This window comes from Chondrus crispus, genomic scaffold (assembly GCF_000350225.1).
Source record: "Chondrus crispus Stackhouse genomic scaffold, scaffold_104, whole genome shotgun sequence".
Classification (NCBI taxonomy): Eukaryota; Rhodophyta; class Florideophyceae; order Gigartinales; family Gigartinaceae; genus Chondrus; species Chondrus crispus.
In genome coordinates, this window is record NW_005178903.1 from 200879 (window position 1) to 220353 (window position 19475).

Consider the following 19475-nt stretch of genomic DNA (forward strand, 5'->3'; position numbering starts at 1 on the left):
GGGGGAAGGACATCTGTAGCGCGACTGAGGTTGGGGACCGTAGAATCCAAGTGTAGTGCCACGTTGGTGGCCAGAGGCCCGATTTCACTGTCTAGTCGCTTCGGGATCGCCGCGCTCAAGTCGAGAGCGCTACCATCTCCCTCCCTGCTGTCGGGCTCATGGCTTGAGATTCCGTGGCTTCCGCGGTTGGCTCTTTTCCTTTTACGAGCCACTGAGGGAAGTCCGCAATCAGCCACGGTTCTTGTCTCGGAAGCGAGGCCACGCCGCAATCGCTTGCTTCTCCGGACCGGTGACTCCGGTTCCTCATCCAGCCTCCCCCACCGGCGGCCCACAGTCATCAGGCAGGCCGAAACAGTGGTGCGCCGACGGACCTGAGGTTCAGACCTCAGGAGGATTGGCGAAGCTGCGTGCGTACTCGTCCTCGCCAGACTACTCCACCGCAGAAAATTGCGCCTGCCTGAGGCACTAACTCAAGCTTTACGCCGGCAGTAAATTTTTGCTGGAGTAAATTGCTCATGACCGTTACAGAATTATGTAGCGATAGTTTAATTGCCAAACATTATAGTCAAATTTACGCTAGTAAAGTTGAACGTTTTATTTGAAGCCCTTCTGTAGTCGACGACCATTGCCGCACGCGACGAGCACGTCGGCACGTCAGAGAAAGGCGAGACACGCCTACAAAGAGCTGCGCTACGGCGCTGGGTGAATGCGATCCAAGTTCGCCCGGTTCACATGCGGGATAGAGACAACAACTTTTTCAGCCTTCCAATTTTTCCTGCGAGTCTATCGGGTGGCGTCCAGACGTGACGTGTGGGTCGAGAAAGACGGGAGAAGTACATGCGGCGCTGATCTAGAGGAATTGAGGGCGTGTGTATACTGGTAGCATTTCGCATCTGGCACGAGTGATAGTACTGTACCAAGCAACAGTAGGATGAGTGTGGAGCGGGGGGGTTTCGTGGATTGTCGCTGCGATTGGGGAGACCAGACATGGTGCGTTTCAGGAAGGGGAGAGAGAGGAGGGGTGCGTGGGGGCCATGGTTTGCTGGCGCTGAGTAAGACCAAAGAAGGAGGGAGGCGATGCGGGCATCGGGAATGGTTTGTTGAGGCTTCTGTGGATGTGCCGCGGAGCGATGTTGACCGAGCTTCTACAAGTGGTACATTTGTTATTGCGTAGAACGTCACAGCGAGAAGGGCAATGCTATCGGGAATGGGATTGTGTGTGCAGCTTGAGGACAGTTGGGCAAATGTTTATGGCAGCTCACGTGTACGCAGGTGCATGTGTGTATGATTTTTGCAACTGCCAGGCATTTTGCTTTCTGAAGAATCGTGCATCCTGATTACATCAGCTCTCTTGAGCGGGGAGGCATGAAAACACTTTATCACGATCGACATTGTGGGACGCTCTTTGTCTCGATTGACTCAGTCAGTGTCTTTTCAAGATTTTGACGAGCGGTCCGTATTCTCAGAGTTGTCCCAGCGGTTCCGATTGCAGTGCTAAGGCTGCGATTAAGTAGAAGGAGCATTACGGGTCGTGAGGTCTGTGATCATGCTGGTCTGCAGTGGAGTACCTCATCTTACGCATTGGCTGCTTAAATCGGTTGATGTAGAATCGATGCGTCTCCCATCCACTGCGGATGACGGATGGTTGCGACCTCGTGCCTCTCAACTCATCATCGCAACGAACGACGTGAAGCAAGCCGCGGATTGAGCCGACATACTGCACATCAATGTAAGCGAGATCTGTCATTTCCGTAGACGTTTCAGCTTCGCACGCAGGTGCTCCTGGAGAAACAGTTTCATCTTCTCCCCTCACAGCCCAACGAAGTTTCACGCAGTTCAAGGCGCGGTCAACGGCATCGATTTCGTCCCCGTGAACACGATCGTAGTACCGATTGAAACAAATCTCGATGTCATCTCTCTTCACAGATGCCTCAGCCAGGAGGTGACCCCGTGGCGGGATTTTGATAGCGATAAAAGCCAGTACTTTCGCAATGTAGACCTTTCGAGGCACAATTCCGCCTGTGCCTCCCGGCGGATCGTCGCCACTCTCCTCAATCATGACATTATCCTGTCTCGCTACTTTGCTGCTGTAGTAGCTGTGTGACGAGACGGCACGCTGCATCTCTCTGTCTCCATTGTCCATAGTTAAAATCTCAAATTCGCCAGCACCGCTCTCAGGCGCCTCACAGCCCTTTAACGTTGGGCACGGGAGGCCAGCAACAGATGCAGTAGCGGATCTTTGCACAACAGAGTGAGCCAGTGGGCTGTGCTGCTCTTGGATTGAATCAACATACCACTGCAAACGTCCGGGACCTCCGACATCTTCGCGAAGTTCTTGCTCCGCAATGTTGGGTCCTAGCTGGCCTGAGTGCTGGAGAAGGCTGCCGCATGAACCTGCATGTGCATGAATCTGTGCCCACATCATTATGTCGCCCCCACCAGACAAGCCTGCAGCGTCCTCACGCACCATCTCCTGTTTGATCTTTGTGAGTGATTCCGTCCTTCTGCGCTTACCCATTAGCTTGGCGATGACTTCCTCCCTGAGCGGAAGCATCCGGGTGCTCATCGACCTCGCACTGGTCTCTTGAGCTCCTTGATCAAGCACCAAGCGCCGCATTGCCTCTTCCTGCCTGGTGTCTTTGCGTTTCGAAGTCTTGTCATATGCTGTCTTAAACAGTTTGTGGCTTGCCTCGTACGAGTCCGCGCTGTAGTTTGATAAGCTACCACACATCTTGATATCTGAGACAAGGTGTCGAAGAGCATGGAATTTCGGAAATGCCATACCACTTGCCTGGTACTTGCCAAACACCTCGATTGCTTTGTCCTGGAAATTTGAGATCTGGTCGGCGAGCGCGTCGAGCTCAACTGCAGTGAAGCCAGGCTCCGAGAAGCGGGAGGTAGCTGTAGCCACCAGTTCTTGATAAAGGACGCAAACAGTCGTCAAAGGAGACTTATTAATAGTGCCACAGAGCCTGTCCAACAGAGCAAAGACGAATGGCATGACTTGATCAATGCCGGCGAGGTCTTTGGCCTCAAGCATGGCAACTATCCCTGTTGATGTGAAGAACCCAGAGAGCTCATCGTTTGTCCCGGACTTCGTGAAATCAAACTTAAGCCCCACGCAGGGCGATTCTGCCTGAATACGCTTTAGAAACACGTTACATCTTTTCAATACGTCGACTCTAGCCGACTTGAGCTTTCTTGGACCTCCTTTGGAATTCAGCAGCTCTGTCGTGCTTAGCAATGGATCTTTCAACATTTCGCTCGCACAGACCTAAAGAGTCCGCGATATACCCAGGAAAAAAATTATGCAATGTTTCAAAACGCAGCAGTCTCGGCAGTGCCAGTTCTTCGGTTAGATCCATGAACGGCCACTTCAAAAGGGCAGGGCGAACCGTCGTCACGCCTACCAGTCTCATGTTTTCTTGTAGAGACTTCTTTCTCGCCGTATCACAAGCCTGCTCAGCGACTTCGAACTTATTCAATCGCTGCACAGTGTCCAAGATATTACGTGGAATGCAAGGCTCTTGCGAGGCGAGATCGAGCTTTGCAGTGTACCCCTGAGGGCAGTGCCCGTGCATCGTGCCCTCCACGTCCGATGCTTCGGGCATATCCGCAACATATGAGGCTAGAACAGGGTGGCATTTTCGGACATTTCCCTCTCCATCTGCTACGACTATTCCAGTGCACGATACATCCCAAAGCGGAAGCAAGGCCTCCTTGATTGATGCCTGAAATACACGGCTCTTCGATAATCACCGCTCTTGGACTGAAACTCTTTCTGGCATTACAAAAGTCTGTTCCTCTTCCTCGCGGCACCAATATTCCTCGTCATCGCCGGTAGAGTTGGCAACATTAGTTGCAGCCCGCACGAATTCAACTGGAAAGTACGCAACGATAGTGTCGCCGTTGGAAATGAGCTCCTGTCGGATCGTCTGAGTCATGTTCAGAGAGCAGATATGGAAAGGCAGGAAGGAGTGAGATCCGACTTTCAAAGTCTGGCACGATTTTTCTGAGTAAGCTTGAATCGCTCCGACGAAGCTGTAATTATCAATCCAGAATCCACCGCCATCGCCACTGATGATGAAGTCCTTTATCAGAGGAACCACTTTTCTATAAGAGCGCAGCCCATCGTGTGATTGTAAACTCTTACATTGGCGCGGTTCGTTTCTATGAATGGATCGAAGAAGAGCTGGTGTGACTGAGCTTTTGCAAATTGGCGCTTGAGAGAATCGACTGGCGAGCGGAACCAGCCAACTCCATACACGTTGCAGTTCTTGGGGTCGTAGATGGTCTGTTGCTTGAAGTTCAGATCCGCGAGTCAGCATTTAGCGTCCTCCTCTGCTTTCTGGCGCATTTCCTGAATAGATTCGAAGCCGATCCTGAGTAAGCTTGCATCAAATGACTGATGTTGGAGGAGATTGATGATTGTGTTCGCCTGTCGATCACCACCTTTGTCGCCGATCTCCAGCACCACATTTCGCAGCGCGTGAAACACCTCTTCCTTCGTCGCATCCTCAGCTCGCGACTCCTCTACACCTGACGTATCAGCTGCGGTTGCCTCTTCCGGTTGTTCATCCTGCCCTGTTGCATCCAGTGCGTCATGGGGCGAAAACGTTTTGCTAAGGCCGGCGGCTGGCAGGATAATATTCGAATCTTGCGCTGCCAGTCGGATCCTATCCTCATACCGCTCTTGCAAGGCACGACCGGTGAGTTGGAAGCTCCCACGCAAACGACGAGACTTCACGGGTGGCGGTGAGTCAGAAGCGTCAGCCTCTTGTGCCTCAAATTCATCTACTGCTGCCTGCTTGCATTTTTTCTTGTGGGCTCCTAGGTAGGCCTGCCTTGGGAAACTTTCTCTGCAGTACGGGCAACAAACAGAAACGTGGTGCATGGCGCAGGCACAAGTTTCGTGAAGAAGCTGGCCCTGCTGTTGATGCTCTTCCACATGGGCTTGCCGGTGAGTGGCACAAAAACTGAGCAAGAGCATCATGATCTGCTTGAGGTCCAAAACGTGGGAGGGGTGTCTTTTGATTGGCCCAGTAATCTGCCGAAAATGATTTCATTCAAGGGTATTATTGAAATCGCCCGGCGGCTGGTCGCCATCCCACGCGAGCTTTGCGTTGCACGGCCATCCCACGCGAGCTTTGCGTTGCACGGCCATCCCACGCGAGCTTTGCGTTGCACGGCCGACAGCGCTAGTGCCAGCGCGATCGGTTTACGCTTTTGGCTTGTGGGGATGACGCATGGGCCCCTGAAGCGCCTTCGCCAAGCATACAGAGACGAACAGGTACTCGGACGTCAGTGTTCGAACGATACGAACAAACCGTCCGTGAGGCACTACCAAGCCCAATAAGGCTGCATTGGATGCAGTCTCTTTCGCGCCTCTACGCTACACGCTCAGCTGTGTAATAGACGGCCGTGTACGTGGCGTAGAGGCGCACAACAAAACATATCAAGTTAGTGTGTATCAGGCTGTGCAATCCTGCGACGCTCCGTCGACTGGCCACTGCAAGTGGAATCAGCTATCCAGCGCCCCCGGACGTTGAGGCATTTGATTATGCTATGGACTTGGAGTTAGGATATCTACACATGGTTCGAGCTGCTACAATCTAGATGACTTGAAGCAGACTCTCCCGTACTCTCGCAGCATTCATTTCAAAATTGCTTTAGCGATCAAGTGCTTTCATTATGCTGAATACATATGTTTTCTTGCTAACGATCAATGCTAAAGTTTGAGACTCTCGAAGTTTGGTGTTTCGTTCTCAGAATGCATAGCCAGTTGTTACAACTCACGGTACGTACAAATCGATCTTTCCACTACGAGGGAGTCTTTGTTCAACTTACGGCGTCGGCCCAGGTCCTTGCTGACAGACTGCCAGTGTGTGAACACAATCTCATTTAGTCATGCACTGCTTGCAACCGTCACGGTGAGGAAGACACGATTGTGTGTCTGCTGGACTGCGACTGGATGAAAGTTAGGTGAAGTCTCCATCTGGCGGACTCCTTGCACGTCTCACAACTGTACTCTATTCTTTACTGACTCTTTTAGTACGCCTATCGACAACCACAAGGAAGTTTTATGTTCGTCGAAATTTTTGCAATTTGACGTTTGCTTTGCATTTCGCGTAGCCCCCTGCTGCTACAACTGTGGAGTGTCTTCGTGGCCGACGCAGGGAGTCACGGAAGGCACGAACAAAGTTTCTCCGACTCAATAGTTCAATTCAACTTGACTTGACGCAACAAAGACTTTGCTGGTGCGCCACTAGCATGTCAGCATTAGAACGATCTTGGGATGCCCCGTGCACCATTATAGTGCATGATGCCGCCCACAGCTGTCCGGCCCCGCTCCGGCCGGCCACTCTTAGCGCTTTGCGAGAGACCGCGAACGGCGCTCCATAGCCAGAAGCACACGACACCGCCTGCCAAAAAAGTGTATTAGCGGAGCGGGCCGCGGGCTCCACTCGCGACCGCCACCATCCCCAGCAGCTGCAAGAGCGAAAAGATTTGCCTCGACGTTCGGGTCTTGTATTGTAATGTTGTAAACTATGCAAGTCTCCTCCTTTAGTTTATGCTCGTAGCATAAACTAAAGGAGGAAACCTGTACGGCTAGAGCGAAAGAAAACCGCCCAGTAGACCCATGCAAGCCTATGCAAAGGTCAATGCAAGCCCATGCAAATAGCCAAATCAAGTACATGCAGAAAGCCCATGCAAGGCCATGTATATGGCCAATGCAAGCCTATGCAGATGGCCAACGCAAACCCGTGCAAAAATCCCTTCCAAGCCCATGCACATTCCCAATGCGATCCCATGCAAGCCCATACAGGTGTCCAATGCAAGCCCATGGAAAATCCCATGCAAGCCCATGCATATTCCGAATGCAATCCCATGCACATGGCCAATGCAAACCCATGCAAGCCCATGCAAATTACCAATGCAAGCCCATGAACCAGGCCATGCACGTCCACGCAATCATGGCGCTTTTCTCCGCATAGGAAACACTTGGGAAATTTCTGCTCGTGCAAGTATGGGTAAATCGCCATGCATGCATTGGTTTTGCATGGGCTTCGTATGGGAAAGTTTAGACTATCAGAAATACAGACGTATATGGACTGGTCGGGGGTATAAGAGCGAGACGGTTCACGTGACGGCGTAAACGTGACCGCCTTTACGCGTTTTTGAGCTACCTGAACTAACCGTGCTGGTCGCGCCGCTATCTGTAGCCAACGTGGCTCCGGACCTCCGTTCGTGTGGCTGGCCTGGCCCTACTCACTCTGGAGCGGCAGCATCCGTGAAGTACTTGGGTACCTCGCAGGGTTAATTTTCAACGTTCGGACGTTGTAAAATCTGGGGGGCGGCGAGAGTCGGCTCTCGCTCGCTTTCCTGTAGGGGCAGGGGATTCGGATCCCCTGCCCAGTCCTGGAGGTACATTATCGCGTTCTGTACCCCTGTTGGCAATCTGGACCGACCGCGTTCTCCTCTTCTATCTTGACGCGGGTATCGCGTGTCGGCTTGTCTGAAATCGCGTTGGTCGCGCCTGTATCCTCCTCCGCGAGGGGCGAAACGGACGCCTCCTCCGGGGCGATTCGTGTGGCCCGAACGCGGACCACGGTCACCAGCGACCGACTGTTGGAGGAGGTTCCTCATCCCTGGACGCGTCTGTAGTTGGTACCGGTAGTTTCGATACGCGGTAAACATCCGCTGCTCCGGCGCGAGGAAGGGGCACGTGTACATGGCATGGCCGTGCGTTCTGCACAGCCAGCAGACGTACGCGCTCCCGTCGGCTGAGGCGAAGGTCGCCACCTGACGAGCTTCTTCCTCGGTGAGCTGGGGAACACAGGAGGGTATGCGTCCCCCTCCTTGACGCGAAATGTCCAATTCCGCGATGCGGTGGTCCGGATCACCTATCCCCGCTGGGGTATGCCCGAACGCAGTGGCAAAGCTGCCCGTGGTCTCCGTCGACGCCGGCGTTGAAGGCCGTCCTCCTGTAGCCTCCCCGCCTCTCATGACAAGAACGGGGTCAGCTTCCCAATCCTCCTCGTTAACGTGGAGGGCTGACGCGATGGAGCTCGTCGCGTTCGATCTGGCGGATCTCCTTCCCCTCGCTGCCGGTTTCGGGTCCGGCAGCGGTAGTCCGCGTCGGGCGCAAAACGTGGTTCCTTCTGCGGTCGCGATGCGTCTGATAATTGACAGGTCCGTCTTCTGGTTCGCGGGCAACCTCTGGACGGTCTCTGCCACCACTGCTCGCGTCGCGGGAGCCAATCCGCGTACAAAATAATGAGCCAAGGCTTGCTCCGTAAATACCGCGGTGCACTTGAACGCTTTCGATTCGAGCCTATCCGCAAACGCGTTTTCCGTCTCGTGCGGCTTCTGATGAGCCGACGCGACGGCATCGTGCGCTACCCCCAGTACGTCATCAGTGAGGTGGCGCTTGATGAATTGATTAATAAGCCCAGGCCAGCTCACATCGTCATGGAGCTGGCCTGCGCGGATTCCGCGCATAGTGTAGCTTGTATATAATCTTTCCGCGTCGCGTTCGAGAAAATGCGCGAGGATGCGAATCGCGACCCCTTCCGTCAGATGTTGCGAATTGAACGTGATGCGCACATCTTTCAGGAAGGGGAGTAATTCAATCGCGTTCGTTCCGTCGAAATTGCGCATCGTGGGACGAATCCCACGACAACGCTGCACATATTTCGCGATTTGCCCCGCGACCCCTGACGTGACGAGGGTCGAGACGTTGTCCAGGCGATACATCCTGTAATTAGCTACGGAGCTAAATTCTTGTATCATCGTGTGGACTGCCTCGACCCTGGGGCCGCGGGGCCCAATGTGCCAAATGGGGTCACCGGTAGCGTACGGACGTCTACCGGGCCCCGACGCGTAGTGAGATCCTGGGGCTGATAGCCGCCCCACCGGGGATCAAAAGCAAGAATCGGTTCTCTCGATCCCCGGGGGGTATCCCCGCGTCTAGTCTCGTCCGCGCAAGGTACGCTAACCGTCTGCCGCATGTCTCCGGCGACATGCGGCAGGGCTTGGGTTTCGGACACGAAAGTTGCGTCCATCCTTGTTCGATCTCCGCGTGCGGGCCGACTGGTGTCACCACCAGCCGGCTCCAAATCTTGAGCGCCGGACGCGTTCGGAGGTACAGTACCACCGGGCCCTAACGGTGGGGCTCCGAGTGACGTCGCCGCCGGGGTACGTTCCATCTGACGAACACGTCGGCGTGTAGAATATAACTGCGCGGTCACATGGGCAAACGCGCGCATCTGTTCCGCAGAAGGAAAAGGTCTCGCGTCAGTACGTCCCGCAGAAGCCGTACTCTCGGGGCGGCCTTCCCCGAACTCGTCGGGGGAGTCGAGACGCGATTCCTCGACGAGCACCAGTCAACTCTGCAGTTGATCGACTAGTGCTCGGAGGTTATCCAGAGACTGGGAGACGCGTTCAAACCTTCCTTCGCGAAGGGATCGTAGTTCTTCCATGAAACGCGAATATACCGCATCTGTTACGTCGATTCGAAGCGCGGTCCGGACCTCCTCAATATACGTCCCGATCTGGTCATATATCGCGCGTGCGCGGCCTTCTGATAATTCAGGCGACGGTTCCCGGTCACTGAGACCTGCGCCACCGCCGCCGAATGGGACGCGGAGCGCGGCTGGCTCGGAGGTGCGGAACGCTGTTGACTCCATATTCGCTGGCTCGGATTGAATTGAGGCGGCCGATCCTTCTTCCATTTCAACGCGTGCGGACGCGGACTCGAACGATAGTCTTCTCGCGATAATCGTGTGGCCTTCTAGGTCGGGAGACCAATGTAGCATAACCCCCCGGTCGCGTTGGAGGTTTAGCTGTGGTTCTTCGAAGACCTGTGTACGCAAGAGAGGACAAAAACACACACACCAGAAAAGAACGCGGGCGGTGGTAGCGTGGTAGAGCGGTGGGGAGCGAACGCGAACACAGTACGCGGTAGAGCGGTTCGACTCGCTCGACGCCCCGGGGCGGCGCTAGGTAGCGTTCTAGCACCGACGGGCGGAGGCGGATCCAGCTCGCGCGCGTACGTTCGCGACCGCTACCCGCGTTAGTTTCTAGTTAACGCGCTCGCGTTAAGAGAACCCGTTTAGAATAAGCGGACGGGGTTAGACCTGCGGTGGAGGATCTGGTACCAAGCCTGTGCTTGTCCTTGTCCTCCCTCCGCCGCCGGTCACCCTGTCACTTAATATACAAGTAAACAATCTATCATAACATATACTACAGTATCTAGGTTGCGCCTTACACGGTAAGCTCGCGCGCCTTACTCCGGATCGTCACGCTGTACACGTGCACAGCGAGCAGCAAGCGCGTACTTACAGGCGCGGGTGTGTGCGCTGTAATGCATTTTGCGGGAGTACAGTAGTCACCCCGCGCGTTCAAATACCGTCCTCGCGATTATGCTACAAGTAGCACATAGCCCAGTAAGCTTCTCTCTATAGAGAGAAGCTTACTGGGGTATGCCGATGACGCCTTCTTCTTCAAACGAATTATAATTCGTTTGAAGGAGAAGGCGGCATCGGTTTCCTTGGCCTTCATCCCAAGTTCCTTCTCTATATGATGCTTTAACGTTCTACCCCAGTAGTCATCACTATCGGCTAGTCCATACAACTGCTTGAGTTTTTTCAAGAATTGATTAGAATCCAAGTCGAACTCAGACGATGGTGTAACATAGATATCACGGGAGAGCTCTTCCGTACTGTGCAAATATGCCTGTGGGACATCTGTTGAGAAGAGTCTAAAGTCAAAAAGAGCAGCAAGACCGACAAGTAGTTTGACGCTGAACTGTCGTGCCGTTGAGGTGTCGTGAACGAATGACCGTTTCATCTTTTCCTTGTGGCCTTGTACAACGTATCGGGCTTTCCATACTTACTTGTTTGTTCCAAAGTCATTAATGGCAAGGACGAATCGTCCATTTAAGATGTTTGCGTTGTCTGGAACTTCATCGCAAAGCACTACCTTCCAAGTACGTCTTTCGATCAGTCCTTCTATTTCCTTTCGTTTAGCATTATCAAATTGTTGCGCACGAGGATCATTGGGATGTATAACTTCAGTAAGAAGGACGTTATTGGGTAGATTTGAGGCTTTGCCACTACGGAATGGAGCAGTTTGCTGGTGGACAATAGACTCGGGCGAAGCGTAGTATGGCTTGATTTGATAAGCGCTGAACATTTGTCGATAAGTTCCTTCGCTGTTCTGAACAGTTATCATTCGTCCGTGAACATTGCAAACAAGGAATGGACCATTCCATTGCTTCTCTTGCTCAGAGAATACTAGAATCTCGTCTCCAAGATTATACAAACGATCGGAGGCTGGAGGGATGTTCCGATTCAGAGCAGCTAGTACACGTCGTTCTGCGATGATTGCGTTCATTTCCATCTGCGCTGTTGAAAGAATTTGCATTCTTTCAGGCTGCGAAAGTATTTCCGTACTTATGATTGGGAAGCGCGGAACAATTCCGAAGACTAATAGAGAAGGGACTAGACCGTTCTCTCCGATTGTGTCGTTCATTGCCTTGACTGCAAGTTTCAGAAGAATGAACGGAGAGACCTCCGGGAAGTCCGCTCGTACTTTTATATAAATCCTTCGCAGCGGTCCGTGAAGACGTTCTCCAATACCTAACGACGAGTGGGCTTTTACAACAGATATGCGAAGTTGAATTCCAGCTTGTGCAGTTATCTCGCGCCATCGATCAGATGTGAATGCGGATCCTTGGTCAACGAGAAGTCTATTTGGAACGCGAGTATACAAGTTACACCAGGCTTCGACGAAGGCTATCCAAATACCTTCAACGCTTTGGCCATAAGTGGCGCCATGAGTGTCTAGAAAGATGGCTAACGAGAACCTAGTGGCTGTGTAGATGACGTGAAGTACTGCTTTTCCATCTAGAAGCATCAGGTCAATGGACAATTCGTCACCGAACTTTAAATACTGTTCATTGGGTAGCGATACTTTAAAACGCACAGGAGTGGGGCCAAGGCGTTGACAGGTGTCACAAGAAGCTTGCAGAGACTCGAGAAACTGCTTTGTGGCCTCATCAGCTTCAAAAGGGCGGGCCAAGCGAAGCAGATTCATGAGTTCCTCTGATGTGGGATGGGAAAACCCGCGATGAAGCTTGATCAGTTCAGCTTTGGTGAAGTGCGTTTTGGAGGAGTGATCCCACTCCAGAAAGATGTTAACCAGCTTGCGCCGAAGGGGTATGTCAGGACCAAGCTTAGGCAATCGGAGCATGTTGTTGACGCTATCAATGAACATATGGTACTTGTCCAAGAGGTCAAGTCCAATAAGAAAGGGGACATTTGCCTTGACAATGTCAACCTGTTCGCGAATTAAGTAACCATTAGCAATGGGAATGGATATGTTCATGGTTCCAAGTGAAGCTTGAGAGTCATTAGCGAACCTGAAGTGTATCGGGCTCGGCTTGGGCTTGAATTTGGTGCCAGTGAATCGACAGTAGGCTTTGGCTTGAGCGAGGCCAACGACAGTTCGCTGGGCACCAGTGTCAAGACAAGATCCATCCAACTTGGGTCCGTAGTTGGTCGTCCTAGCTCGTGCAAGACTATGATCCCGGATGGTGTGATAGATTTTGAATTTACACCGCTTCTTTCCGCAGACAGTCTCAAAGGAATTTGTTTTACTTTGTGGGTGTTGACTGATGCTACTTAAAAATCCTTTGGATCCAGTCTATCTACAGTGTCCGACAGTACTTCTTTCCCTTTGATTGGCGTGTGAGCGACTTGATGATGAGTAACAGCCTGATCGGCGAAGTCATCATCATCGTTGAGGGTGACATTGGTGAGAATGACTTCACCGGGGTCATGTTGTGCCTGGTCGTCTGTGAAGGCAGTGAAGTCGATCTCATACGCACCTAAGGCATGTTCTGCTTGCTCGCAGAGCTCGTATAGGATTCGCTTGGCTGGTCTGGTCTGTAACATATGGCTAACATTCATTCTGAGAGCCATAGGCTTAGGACAGTCCCTAATGAGGCGATATTTACTTCCACAATTGTGGCAAGCACGTATATTACCGAAGCGATCCGTAACATTCTGGGTCGGGGCGGGGTTTTGGGAGAAACGTTGAAGAGGATATGGTGTCCTTGGATTTGAAGAAGCGGAACCAGGGCGGCGAGGGATGCCATACGTGTTCTGACGTTGATAGTGAGTACCAGCGATGGAAGGCAAGGGCTGGGTACGGGAAATGTCAAGCTGATCACGGCGGCGTCCTTCTTTCTGCTTCTGCTCTTGCAGCCAAGCGGCATCAAGGGCAGTATGGAGCTGTTGAAATGTCCAGGGGGGTATGGCAGCCAAACTTTGTGTTAATACGCTCTTAGTACACTCGACTCCAATCACAGCATCTTGCAGATACTCCGTTTTGTCTTGTTCCGATTAGTGCGTGGGAGGACCTTGTGGGGTTTACTTTGTGATTGTTTCACGAAGTTCTTCCAATACTTCTGACACAGGGATTCTTTTCGTCTCCAAAATTCGGGAAAGTCGGAAATTTTGGAGGAGTTTACGAACTCTATATTATCGTGTCACGCTATTGAATTCGTTAACCATGAGTAAAGTAGAAGAAGTGAAGTCTTGGCCATGTTGGATGACGTGGGAGCGATAAGATCTTTTCGCTTCACCATCAAAAACGTTATGGAAGAATCGGAGCATTTGCTCGTCACTTAAGTGGAAATCTTCAGCACAATAGCGATAGTTGTTTATTGTGTCATGAATATCTTCTCTGATTTTTCCAGTGTACCGGTCCTCCTTTTTGAATCTTGACGAAATATTGTGAGCAATCTTGAAGTTCGGGGCTTCAACTGTCGGCAGAGACGATTGATGGCTTCCTTGTGTCGACCCGGAGACGGAACTGGTGAGACCTTGATTGGCGAGGATACGGTCAGTGTCATCGACATATAGCATGTTTACCAGACCGTGAGAAATACAGTTGGTGGTAGGGTGCGGGGTGTATGACAATCCTTTGACGACAAGGTAATCACAGATAAGTGTACATAAAACAGTAGAGCCTCGTAACATTTCCCTTGCGTATAGAACTTCTGGGGGAAGGTCAGCACGAAGGTTACTACAGCAAACATTGGGGTCAGGTTGGGGGTCCGCCATTACATGCAGGGCTATTGTAGCCTTAACATCGCATTGGATCATGGATTGGGGTTCATAACTTGTTAAAGCATCTCGGATTCCATTTAGAGTGGCCATATTAAAATTTATTGCAAAATAATAGATAAAATGGATCCGGGCTAAACGCGAATGTTAACGTCAAAAAATGTTCCTGTGGTAGCGTGGCGAGTGTACTACGTGCAAAAGTGTGGTGTTTTGTACCCTTACTAGTATTGCAGACGCGCGTGTCCGTGTGCAATAGTAGTACGCGTGTATGTGTAGTCGATATGAACACGTGGGCGGGTGTGCGTGTAGTAACACGTGGTTGCGTGTGCGCGCAGTTACACGTGGGTGTGTGCACAATGACAACACGTGTGTGCGTGGCGGGTAGGCACACGTGGGTCCGTGATGCGCCGAAAAAATTCTTCAGTGACAAGTGTCCCTTGCAAATATTGTAAAAACTTTAGAAAATTTTAACAATTACAATTTTGCCAAACAATTTCCAATTACTTCTGGATAGTGCGCAGCTTGCGGAGGGCCCGGTGATAGATAGTGCCGGCGTAATGCTGGTCTGCGTCGTGTGCGTTAGCAAAGCGCTTGACAGAAACCTTGCAGTGTAATTTTTCGCGTGGGTATGATGCTGCAGAAACTACCCGCTCATGTGGTTGACCAGCTTCGTGGACTCGGCGCTGACGATAACTCGTAAAGGTGCGAGAGCAAGGGCGGTAGAGGTATTGCGTAGGACGGCGGCGTGGGGGATTTGCTCTACGTCGTGCGCGCTGAGTAGCTACGCGGTAGATGGTAAGTGCGCGGCCCTCGTCGAGGTCGAAAGACGGCGCAGCGGCCGTAGAAGTTTCCTCGTCCGAAGCTTCTACTGCCTCTATATCGACGAGGCGGGGGGCGTAAAGAGCGTACAATGCGAGTAGCAACGGTTGAGCTGGACCGGCGATACGGGCGGAGTGGTTTCGCCGCGGGGGGCGTTCGCGAGATGTACACAATTGGCGGTGGGGAAGCGGATTCAGACGGACGGACACGGAGCGGCGAGCTTGAGCGCATAGATGGAGTACCGCGATACGGCGGGAGCGATGGGGTGGAGGTAGCGAGGGCGGCGGGGGCGGCGATGCGGCGTTCCCGAATTACGTCGGGGTGATTGGTAGGGTGCTTTACCCGTGCCATTAACAACTGCGCTAATGCGCAAGGCGTACAGTATTTCGTACAATACGCCCAAATGTATAACGTCCGCTGTAAAATTAGACAGTAATTATTACAGTGAACGTTAGGGACAAAGTTGCTTCTTTTAAAAAATTTCTTGATTTCCAATTCGGCTGGTTGAATAGGGCGGCCTTATTACGGATACGCAAACGAGTTGATTCGACGGTTGGTTAAGGCGAGCCTTATTCTAGGGACGGGGCAGGACCAAACGGGGCGGTCCCGTAAACTTATAAGTGTCGGGAGACCGACCGAAAGTGGCGGTCCGGAGGGGATTTTAGTGAAGGGTAAAAGGGTGGTAAATAGGGTACCTTAAAGGGAGGGAAAAAGCGGCAGGCTATTGCCTCAGAACCGCTACAGAGGGTGAGCACGGTCAAGGGACGGGGTTGTCGGGTTGATGGATCAGGTGATCGAATGTGCTGAGGTCGAGGACGAGAAGCGTCTTCGACCTGGCTTTATAGTCCTATTGACTCTACAATAAAAGTAGGCGCACTACCATAAAAGGGAGGTTGCGCCACCCACGAAATGTGTCTAAACGGTTACACCCTAAAACAGGTAGAATTGTAGGTGGCACGTCCTTAAGGGACTCTACCGTTGATAGCGAAATGTAGCCTACATAATCCCCGAATTGATATTGATAACATAGAAGTGTGATATCTACTGTAGTCTAGTCAATAAGTCTAACATCTCTAGCCGTACTGGATCAGAGAAACCCTGGAAATACACAGAGTTTTTAAAAAGGTCTATTTGGTAATTTGACCTGCACCAGAAAGACCAAGTAACGCGGACGCGGCAACGTTGATGCAGAATGATGAGGAGATGACGCACGTTGGAGAGGGGCCTTCGTGTGCCTTTGGAACCGCAGTTGATCGTGCCCGCTTCTTGGTCGAGCTGACAGCCTTTCGGGCCTTGCCACTTTTCATGCTTCCCAACCTTTTTTGTGCCCTCAGCTTTTTCGCTTCTGCTTTATGTTCTTTCTGCAATTCTCTCTGTTTTTGCTGGGCAGCCTTCTCCTCCGCCTTTTTGTCGTTGTAGCCGTTCCTCCTAAAAAAAGTCTGCTTCCTGCGCGCAATAAAATCGCCAAATGTCATATAAATTGGCGGCGTCCCCAGCTGAATCGTTTCTTTTCTGCCCGTGTGACTCTTTTCTCTTGGTCCTTGTGGCCTGGGAGCACTTGAATTCATAACAATCTTGTTAACGCTATCATGATTTTTAGGATCATCTCTGCCCCTTTTATTGCGAGTGAAGCGGACTTTTCGTTGTTGACAATTTCCTTCAGCTTTTCGAAGACGATGAGGCAACATTGCGGGGACCTGTAGACGTGGTGAACGCTCCAAGTCCCAGAGCGTTTCCCTGGAGTCCAGGGATGAAAGACTGTACGCATTGTCCGCCCTGTGTTTACCTCAGCGGCATGCTTTCGTACAATGGAAGCAATGAGAACTGAATCACCAAATTAGCCTTTTTACCAAATAATACTTTTCTGGAGTGGTACCGTTACAGAGTAAAGTCTCGATAAGCTGCGTACCTGAGAAAGGGGTGTCGCTCAATAGTGCCTACTTTAGTAGTGCTTCCCTCTACATAGTGCTATGGCTCACCCTCTGGCACAGGATATCATAAGCTCACACGTGTATCATCCGGCAAGGTTCAGTACAGGGGACCCTACGCATTAGTGCTGCTCCGTGTGAGACCCCAAAAACGGCACTATTGGGAGGGTAGCATTAGTAAGTGACGCCGACACATCCATTTACAGGCACTCGGAAATTAACATTTGCCTGATCGGCGTTGGTGTTCTATCATGTTTTGCAGTGAGAAACGCGCGCTTTACTCACCTTAGATGCGATAAAGCGTCTGAAACTTGGCACTCAGATGCCAGAAGTTCCAGATCTCCAACACAATTCCGCGATTTCCAGCGCAGAGGGTATAGCGCTTCTTCCTATCGTATCCCCAGCGCTCTCATCTTCATCACTTGATTGTGTTTCAGGTGGATTCCGCACCGCACGCACTGCGTCGAGGTAGCAGCTTGAAAAACAGGCCTGTTTCGTCGACATTGTAGATGTTCTCTGGGTCGAAATTGCGCAAACGTGATCGCAGAATGTTGATGTCTTTTGCGACTTCCTGCACTTGTACTTGCCCTCCCTCCCCGTGCAGGGCTTGTAACAACTTGTGGGTTGTCGCTATTGCGTAGGCGTGATTGGTAGTGTTAGTCGGTAGAGATAAAGAGGAGGAAAAATATGTAAGGCAAAGGGGGCGAAGAGAGGCAATGTCGCTCAGCACGAATGTCATCCGTGTGTGCGATGCCTTTACTCAGACCAGCTTTGTCTGTGGCTAAGTACTACACAGCCAAGAACTCGCGGCCCGCGAAGTTCATCGGTCCTGCCATTGCGGTCCATGTCCTGTCCGGAGGACCGTAAAGGGATAGAACCAATTGCTGTGTTCGGACGTTGTCTGAACCAGGGAAATAATCTGATTCAAGGCGCACTACCGCGTGGTATAGAGAATATTATTCCGTATAGTGAACGGTAGTAATTTACAGAGCACATCAAAGTGAGATCACTCGGTATGAGCGGGAGCTCACCTGCCAATTCAGGCAGCAGAGGCGTGTGCCTCACGGTTAGCCACGTTATAGAGCTATCCCTGTTATTACGGGTCTAATCCCACGTAGTGGGCGAGCTCAATCAACGAGGTGTTACAGTGCCCCATGAGTAAGAATGGCGGCTACCAAGCGAAGTCATGATTAAGAAGACTGAGATACTGCTTTTCCCTTAAGCTTCCGGGACCCGGTTGTCTTCAGTAATTCAGTCAGGAATTCCGGAAGATCTTCCTGAACTTGGCTGAGGGGTTCCCAGGTCATATCGACTTCATCGGGTAAACCTTCCCACTCTACTTCAATTTCGATGCGTTCGTCTCGTAGGCGAATGCCTCGGAGTGCTTTAGCATCTTAAAAAGTAGCTTCTGCGTGTTCAGCTGCTCGCTGCAATTTCGGATTCGCAGCTTTCCCGTCCATGTCTGCGCGGTACAGCTGAAGCCTCCTTGCGTGAACCGTCGATCGTTTGGAGTCCAACAGGTCTTCGACTTCGTAGACAAGGTCGGAGTGGACAGAAACAATTCGACGCGGTCCTGTCCAGATGAATTGCAATTTGTGACCCTTCGTAACAGCGCGGCGTACCAGAACGAAATCTCCCTCGTTGAAATTTACATGCCGTAAATTGGTCTTACGATTATGCTCATCGACCTTCCGCTCCCGAGATTTTTCGGCTCGCAGTTTAACATCTCGATGCATATCTTCCAATGCGGCTTGCATCAAGTCAATATTGACTAATTGTCTTGCGCGCACTTCGTCCAAGCTTGGCAAATTCTTGTTTCTCTCGAGCGGAAGAGCGGAAAGCAGTGGTCTAGTAGGGACGTGTCCAGTGTAGACTTCCAGCGGTGTGCGGTGAACTCCAGGTTGATTCTTGTTTCTCAATCCCAATCGTTTGAGCGGAGCTTGATTCAGGACGCTTTGCGCGCATTCTGTTACAGCTGGCCAATCTTGCGGTGACAGCTTCTATTCGCTGCAAAGCGCACAGCAAGCTCTGAGTACCTCTCGGCACACGCGTTCTACGGTTCCATTTGACCAAGGGGAGTAAGCAGTTGTGAAGTGGTGATGAACACGGAATTCAGAAGACAATTCTGTTAAGAGTTGGTTCTTGAAATGCGAACCTTGGTCGCTCACTAACCATTTCATTCCACCAAAAGAACCAATCCACGTCGTGAGAGCATTTGCTGCTTCCTTACAAGTGGCAGCCGCAGTAGGCCACAGCCACACGTAGGAAGAATGGTCGTCTCGAATAATGAGTAGGTAAGACTTGCCTTCTGTACTCTTTCCCATAAACAGGTAGTCCATGTGAATTACATCGTTGGGTCTTTCTCCGTGGAGTGCACGCGCCAGAGGCCGCGGAATGACGTTGCCAGAACGGGTGATAAGACAATGCAGGCAGCCTTTTACCAACTCCTCGACGTCCTTATCGAGAGATTCCCAAAAGAAGTTTTCTTTCAGAATGCTTCGAGTTGCTTCTATACGTCGGTGTCCGATTGAACCACAGTGGGAGACGACAATGAGCTTGAGTTGCAGCTCAAGGTCAGCACCGGGAATCCAGA